Here is an 8,974-nt window from a genome sequence, read left to right as displayed (position 1 = left end):
CGTACGAGGGCTGTTCAAAAATAACGTAGACTTTGCTGTCAAATGTTGCTTATTGTGTAAATAATAATGTGAAATATATCGTTGTAATTCGGAATCTCTCTGTAATGTGGTCATATATTTTTGTAACATTTTTGCAGACAGGCGAAGAGCGTCGAACGTTTTTATTACCACAGCTACGCATAACCGGCGCAGTCGCTTTTTGATCTGTCGCGATTTGAATTCGACCGCTAATGTCTCACAGCTAAAAGTACACTTTCTGCCCAAAAATACGCAGCAACACGTCAGGGCGACATGTACATAGAGTATGGCGTCATTTCGACGTGGGAGACGGAAGAAAACAACGTTTGAACTAAATAAGTATTACTGTTTATAATGCATGTAATGTCGTCATCGACTAACATGGATGATAAGACAGTTGCTTAGTTATGACGAACATCAACTGCAAATCATAATTCAATAAAGCAGACGCAACAACTGTGTCTTTACCTTAAGGTGGTATAAACTATTCTCAAATGGTCCAGAATTGCTTAAAACAGCGAAGATCAAGGGAGAAAACGGAAAAACTGCAAATGGACGTTAACGCCAGTGTATGACGCCGTAGATGAAGTCCAAGTACTCACGTTGAGTACCCTGTCTGAGATGCGTGTCGTAAGTGTTCATACATATTTAGTATTCTAACCAAACAACTTGTTTTGACTTAAGTACTGCTCATGATAATTTATAAAATAAATGTATAAATATGAATTAATGCAAACTTAATGGAAGCATCACAATGAAGGCACAACGTCGTTAACGTCGTTGAAATATGATCGCCGTGCACCATGTCCGTGTAACTCCTGACTGCATGATCATAATTACGTCAAATTTGCATTCCAGTTAGTAGAAAGACTGCAAATCATGATGGTATATTTCTTCTTTTGCTTCGTTAAAGTATACAAAAGCTAGAGAAAACGTCTACGTTATTTCTGAAGTGCCCTCGTATATACATGTATGCAAGATGTCAATAGAGGACAAGACCAAATATCACAGATTGGTTGGCTGCAAAAGGGGTCACATTGGCATGTCAAATCACCCCACTAAGTTTCAACATTCTGGGACTAGTGGTTCTCAAATTATGAATTGGATGCGGTTTTCCTTGTTCTTGTGACCTTGACCTTTGATCAAGTGACCCCAAAATCATTAAGGTCATCTACTCTGCATGTCTAATTATCCTATTAAGTTTCAACATTCTTTGTTAAGTGATTCTCTAGTTATTGACTGGAAAATATATTCTAATTTCAGTCCCCTGTGACCTTGACCTTTGATGGGGTGACCCAAAATCAATGAGGGTCAATTACTCTGCATGTCCAATCACCCTATGAACATTCGGCAATCTGGGTCAGGTGATTCTCAAGATACTGACCGGGAAAGGTTGTCCATTTTCAGGGCCCTGTGACCTCGATTTTTAACAGAATAACCCCAAAATCGATATGGGTCATCTTCTCTGCATGACCAATCACACTATGACGATTCAACATTCTAAATCAGGTGGTTCTCAAGTTACTGCCTGGAAATGGGTTTCCATGTTCAGGACCCTGTGACCTTTACCTTTAACAGAGTCACCCCAAAATCAATAGGAGTCATCTATTTTGCATGATAAATCACTGTATGAATTTTCAACATTCTGGGTCAAGTGGTTCTCTATTTATTGATTGGAAATTGTTTTTCTTGTTCAGGCCCCTGTATCCTTAACCTATAATGCAGTGACACCATAATCAATTGCAGTCATCTACTATGCATGGTCAATCATCCTGTTAAGTTTCAATATTTTCGGTCAAGCGGTTCTCAAGTTATTGATTGGAAATTTTAATTCATTTTCAAGCCCCCAAAAGCAATAGCGGTCGTCTACTCTATAAGCCCTGTCAACCTATACCCTCGTGGCGATGGATTCCATCAGGAATGAGGTGTCGAGGGTGAATAATATAAGTTGTACAACTTCCTTCGCAATCGACCTAAAATAAATTATGTATAAACTAACCTACGAAATTTGAAGATTCTAGGTTAAACGGTTCTAACACGATCCATTTGTATTTGACAGTTTCCAAACTGTCAAAATGCTTGATTTATCAAGAACTTATCGGAAAATTCAAAAGAACAAGCAGATGTTTCATATATTTGATAAGCATTAATAAAATTCAAGAAATATCTTAAACCAGAAACATTCATTCATAAAACATAATCTACTTATGTCCATATATGTTAGAACTGCTCTATCCGAAATCGAATAATGCGCATACTTTCATTTTGTTTTACTATCCGAAACATATGCACACTACGATTTTTGGTAGTTAAGATAATATTATTTTTGACATAAACATCAAATGGCAATGTTTGAGTGGCTATCCGAATTCAGATAAGCCCAAAACATTTAACTATCTAAAATCGTACTGAAGAAGAACTTGAGTTTTGTCGTTACTATCCAAATTCAGATAAGCTTTAACAATATCCTTTCTGAAATCGAATGAAGCAAAACTAAATGTTGGCGTTGCTATCCGAATTTAGATAAGCCCTAACAATTAGCAATAAAAAGAATCAGCGTTGACTAAAATTAGATGTATTACAATGAGACAATGTTTACTATCTGAATTTGGATAGAGAAAAATCTTTGTAATGTTGTTACTATCCGAATTCGGATAAGCTCATTCAGTATAGGAAAATCTGGAAGTTGTCATTGGCGAAATTCTTATAAGCCACGGTATAGGGAAGAGCAGGCAAAATAAACGGTGTGACACATGATGAAACAAAACATATTTTAATATATATTAATTTCATATGAGCTTTGATATTACTCAACAATATACAGTTGTAATATTATTATTAAGTATCTACATGTTTCTGTCCTTTAATTGGCAAATGGTAAAACAATTAAGCATAACGTTATTTCTTTTAGAGAAAATATTTCATGATTCCACATTGTCAGTGTATTAGATATTCACATTCTTCTTTTGCCAGTCTACCAGATCTTTTCCCATCCTGTCAGGTAGCAATATATGAAGGTTTAATATCAACCTGAAAGTTAAAAGTTATACAACTATATGAAACGTATTTAATAATTGTATTACATAAAATGTAATGAATTTGCTACAAACAACGCTTATGTGATGGAAAAATACTAAGAAAATATGGTTCTTGGATCTAAATAACATTATTCATATTCAATAAAAGAAATCAAACATACTGATAATTTGCTGACAATAATGAATATTTTATTGTGTTATGTGAGGAATAAGCCACGCTCATAACATGTAACTGCACTATATGCGCGGTAATATTTTCATTTCTTTTAATTGCTACTGTTCTTTATTTCTATAAATAAATATGCAAACTATTAGTTGCACAATCTATAAGAACTATTATGAGTTTTATATGCAAACTATTTACATTCAAACAAGCGTATGTAATTTTATATTCTTTATAAATCCATATTTTAGAAGATAATAACTGAATACCTTTTTTATTGGCTTCTCCCAGTAAATCCAAAAACGTAGTATCACACGAAACATCATTTCTTGAGTTAAATCATTGGTTAATTCCGTCACATAGTTTGCAAACTGTACATGCACTAGATTTAGACATTTACTTGGCGAATCCTATGCCATTTCCTAGATAATAACATCGGTAAGAGCACAGTAGGCGGTTACTACAGAATGATTGACTGAACTGTTATTATGTAACCTGTAGATAACCCCAACCACTCATCATACATTCTGATGCTGATGTTATCTGTGAGAAGATTCTTTTGAGTTTTAAGGGGCCAGTAGTTCTGTTTATAAATACAAACATGTGGTACTGATATTGCTGATAAAGAGAATTGTACGACCATTAGTAAATTTTATCTACCTATGGAGGAATTAATGCATCTCAATAATTATGTTCTTATTACTAAATCTTAGCTCAGTAGGTAAGAGCATTGGTCTACGGATCGCGGGGTCGCGAGTTCGATCCTCGGGCGGAGCGCATGTTCTCCGTGACTATTTGATAAACGACATTGTGTCTGAAATCATTAGTCCTCCACCTCTGATTCATGTGGGGAAGTTGGTAGTTACTTGCGGAGAACAGGTTTGTACTGGTACAGAATCCAGGAACACTGGTTAGGTTAACTGCCCGCCGTTACATGACTGAAATACTGTTGAAAAACGGCGTTAAACCCAAAACAAACACACTTATTACTAAATCCAAAGCTCTAAACACCAGCTTGGTAATAAATATAAACATATCTTTAGCAAAATTTAATGATAATATACAATTGTATCTTATAATGTAAAAAATACCTACAGAAAAAGATGTGTGTGCAAGTTATCAGAATTTTAGATCTTATTTCTGTATATTGAGGAATAACTCCACAATAGAGTTTCAAGAGCTTGTATGTGATCGATTTCATAAGGTCACTTAATCATTATATATCAAATTATTAACATTCATATCTTTTAAATTCTAAATAACACGCTGAAATGATTTTCTTCTTATGCTAGTGATATTGTCTACATAATGCAGGTACTATATAAAAAATTTGAGTAACCACTGGTAATCAGTGCAGCATCTTGACCATATATCTATATGCAATAGCTTATCTGTACTATTATCTCTGATACAGATATAAGCATTACAAGTACACTTCTAAAACTAAAGCTATCATTGAAGGTGAATATACATGCACAAGCACGCACTGATACAGTACTTGTAATTTGACGCACACAAGACTGGATAATAATGTGGACTGCATGTAAGTAATATAGTAACAAAACGCGGAGTCCTATATTTCTGCAGACTTTTTTTCTGAAAAAAACCTTATATGCACCAGACACAACTAAGGCTAGATACTTGTCACTTGTTTGAGGTTTCATTAAATTACGTGATGAGGAGAGTTAGTGCGCACAATAATGTGTCGACGGACAGACAGACAGACAGGAAACATGAAATCAGTATATACCCTTACAAATTCGTTTTTAAGGGGGCATGGTTATAAAAATGTGATTGAAGAAAACATTAGAGATATATTATTTATGAACGAAGATTTTTCTGTTAAAAATGTGGGAGTTATGTTCCTTTTATTAAAACACACACAAGTCTCCTGTCTGTTTTCTAAAGTGTTATTTGTGATATCTTAAAACTTAGATTTCAAACAATAATGTTTCTTTAATTTTACAAAGTTACTTAGTATAAAACACAAAGTTTACGCAGAGATTTCTTAATTTGTTCACAAAGTCAATGTTACCTATTTAACACAAAGTATCTATATATTTATTTTTGAAAATCGGGTGTATATACCTTCTACGTATTTGGGTTCATCACGTTTGATAATCATCAAACAACTAACAATACAATCAGATCTAAAACCTGGAAGTCTTTGGTGATAAAACAAATCTCTTTATCCATTAAATAAAGATCTTCAGATAAATACCATTGACAACTTCTTAAAGAGACTGGACACAAGTGCTATGAGGCAAACACTAGACTAGCTCCTAGACGATGATATACCTTTTTTACATTTTTTATGATTAAATGTAGTGAACTGAGCCAGTCTATATCCTATGTCCAATACCCTGATAATTTCAACATCATTCCTCTGTGAAAATATCTAAAATAGACTGGCGTTCGTCTCCATGAAATTAATGAAGTTCATCAAAATAGGAAAAATGTAGAAACATATCAGTCTAGTGGCTAGTCTAGGCAAACACCTAAAGCTTTCTTGACATGTAAGAGTATGATTTTAAAGAAATGGATTTTCAAATCTACAAACTAAATCAAACAATGAAATAATATTCAGACCTCAAAATTGAAAGTATAATTATCAAAATCTACATGTTTTCATGAAAATCCAAGAACAGTATGTTCATTCTTGTTTTTACATGATTTTTAACAGTATATGATGTATGTAATAGAAAATTATTCATCATAATAAATACTTTGGAATTATTTACCAGAGCAGTTGATAATAAATTAATAAATTAACATAATAATTTAAGCTATTTGGAAGTAAGATTACAGACATTAAATAGATATATGTACTAATCTTAGTAAGGGAAGGGTAACCAAAGTGGGGAACCTTACAGGACACATACATAGCATTTATTTATCTGGGGAAAAACAACATATTTTTGTGTAGGCATGTAATAAGCCTGCTCGCTTGTGGTAATCACCTGACGACAGCATACGGGGGAGTTACATTTCCGTACAGAATTTTCGGAGTTTGCAATATTGTACATAAAGTAATCTAATAGACTTCCATCGCTGTCATATCAAACATCTGCAAAGTAATGCTAAAATCAGATTTTCTTTGAAAACGAATCACTGCATATGCGCTAGAAGGAGGAAGCTTTTGGTCAGCTAAATTTTGCCTAAATCTTATTCATCAAATTACTGACTTCAAATACATCAATGTCATGCTTAAAGAATTCATTAATGTATAAATCAATCTAACTTGTATTTGAACGAAGCTGCTTTACAGCCTGTCGGATTTCGTCTAAGGACATTTCTAAATCTATTTTTTTCAAACATGACCAGTCCTGCAATTCCTCATTAAGGAAGCGCTCATTAAAGTACAAAATACCATGATCTGCTTGATAAAAGTGATCTTCTGGATTATTAATTGCTTCGAAATATGAAAGTGTCTTTGTTTATCTTCGATTTTGACCCGTAACCAGTTGACTCTTTCAATAATTTCCAGTACTACTTTGCGTTTGTTAATCTAGCGTTATTAAACTAATTTATTTGTATTACGCTTATGTTCATTAAATTGTTTCTGTCTTATAGTCTTTTCATTATAAATCCGACCTTGATTCAATAAGTTTGACTATGTTACTATCTGACCTATTTTCTCTCAACCTATTTCAATCACAATAAAATTTGTCTCTTTTTAATGAACATTCTTCATCAAACCATGTTTTATTTTAAATCTGTGGCGGAAGGTTTACTAACTCCGCTTTTATCATTCTTGTTAAAATGTGGTGCGCAAACACTGTGCATAATGTTTGAAAAATGTAAAGAGTTGCATCGAATGAAGATGGATTACTTTAGCGCAAAAATGCCGTGTTAGTGCTTGGAACTGACACGATATACTTGGTAGCTATCATGATAATATTCTAAACTTTCCAGAAATGTTGTGCATTTTCCTGAAAACATTATTGTAATAAATTACTGTGTGGCAACGTTAAATGTCGCAACGCCGCTAAATGTCGCAACAACCGTTAAATGTCGCAAGATTGACGTTAAATGTCGCAACCACCGCTAAATGTCGCAAAATCGTCTGCCGCTAAATGTCGCACCTTTAACGTTAAAAGTCGCAAAAATTTGCCCACCGTTATATGTCGCAACACCAACGCTAAATGTCGCACTTCCTATTTGACACTATGGTTATCAATTCCTTGTGTATATTTACTTTTTTGAGGGAAGAAAAATTAACAGGTTTATGTAATACAAATAATTATCTTAATGGTAAGTGTTGTTATGTATAGCAACAAGAGGGTCTTGTTGGCTCTAGATCGCTCACCTGAGTACCACACCTTGCTTGAACAGTCAGGCAAGAAAAATATTTGTGAAATTATTTTGTAATATGGCCAGTGTTTTAGGACAGAAATATTCTGAGGTTTCTTCTAACTAAATACGATTTGGTAATAGTGTTGTATGTTTGCGGGGGTTGGGTATGGGTGGGGAACGGGGTGAATAACGACACAAAAATCTAAGACACAAACACACAGCACCAAGACAATTAATAGAAAATATAAATATTTACATTTCTGAAGGGGGGGGGGAGGGGTTGGTCGGGGGGAGAGAGAGGGGGTTATGTGTGGGTAGGCGGAAAAGTAGGATAATGAGGGGAATGAGACTAAACCAAACAATTTTAAGAGATTAAATGTAAAATAATATCAAAATTCCCGCTTTACCTTAAAGAATGTACAGAGGGCCACATATGATCTTATTCCGCCATTGAAGCTTGATAGTTACCTTATGACTCTAAATGTAAACCTCCAAACAAAGAAATAGAACCCATGGCTGATTAGTCGCGTAGTTGAACATCCAGTTGTATAACAGGCCTGGATTGTTGCCCGAGCCTATTCCCCCACCCCAAACCCCACCCTTGTTGGCTTTCTAGTGACTTATACTCATCAATGTTGCACCCAGCTATTTTGGAAACTCATATTTTCTCAAAATGTAGACCCAGAACGCCCCAGAGGCGAACATTTTATACTTATATTTCAAATTCCCCAGGGGGGAAGAACCACTGACCCTTTAAAATAGGGGGGGTGGGGGGGGGGGGAAGTACCCCTCCAGTACCTTAAAATTAAGAAAAAAAAATGCACCAGAGACAACCATTTTACACCTCTTTTTCAAACTTTCCCGGGGAGAGACCCTGAGCCCTCGAAAATGACAGGGATAACCCCTCCCATACACCGAAATTTTGAACAAAAAAAGCAATTAAAGTCCAGCATTCCATACTTGTATTTCAAAATTGTCACTGGGAAAAGACCCTAACCACCTAAAATAAGGGGAGTGCCCCTCTACCTATAGACAAAAATGCACCACAGGCCAACATTTCATACCTGTACAAAAAAACTCCCACAAATACGGACAGCGGTACCCCGTACCTACCGCACGTCGCCGGTGACGCTTTTGTTTTAAACTGGTGATCCCCCCCCCCCCACCCCCCCCCCACCTCCCCACCACCCCAGCTCCCCATCAACAATTTCTTGCCCCCGGTCTGTTGTGTAACGAAATTCAGGTCGACTAAAGACATGCGATACAACGCGCGACAATACGGAGCGCGAGCTTAATGTCTCATGAGCTAAACAGGACTCCATAGAATTACATAGTTCTGTCCTGAAATAAATCTAGTACTGTGGCGGGTACCACGTTAGTGCTCAAACCTTTAGATATGATATATATAACGTATGTATGATGCGGAACCACTGAAAAGCAAACGTGCAGATTAGAATGA

General features: G+C 35.4%; 1 long non-coding RNA gene across 1 annotated transcript; it reads right to left on the bottom strand.

Moving 5' to 3' along the window:
* Positions 1 to 2,775: 2,775 nt before the first annotated feature.
* LOC123554882 (uncharacterized) lies at positions 2,776 to 3,969 on the bottom strand. The gene is made up of 2 exons (XR_008370061.1): positions 3,489 to 3,969; positions 2,776 to 3,048 (listed from the first exon to the last, which is right to left on the bottom strand). It is a non-coding gene; the product is annotated as an uncharacterized LOC123554882 (long non-coding RNA).
* Between the last annotated feature and the right edge of the window lie 5,005 nt (positions 3,970 to 8,974).

Source organism: Mercenaria mercenaria, chromosome 3, assembly GCF_021730395.1.
Source record: "Mercenaria mercenaria strain notata chromosome 3, MADL_Memer_1, whole genome shotgun sequence".
Taxonomy (NCBI): domain Eukaryota; kingdom Metazoa; phylum Mollusca; class Bivalvia; order Venerida; family Veneridae; genus Mercenaria; species Mercenaria mercenaria.
The sequence above is the reverse complement of the archived record's forward strand: the minus strand, read 5'-3'. Positions and strand labels throughout refer to the sequence as shown.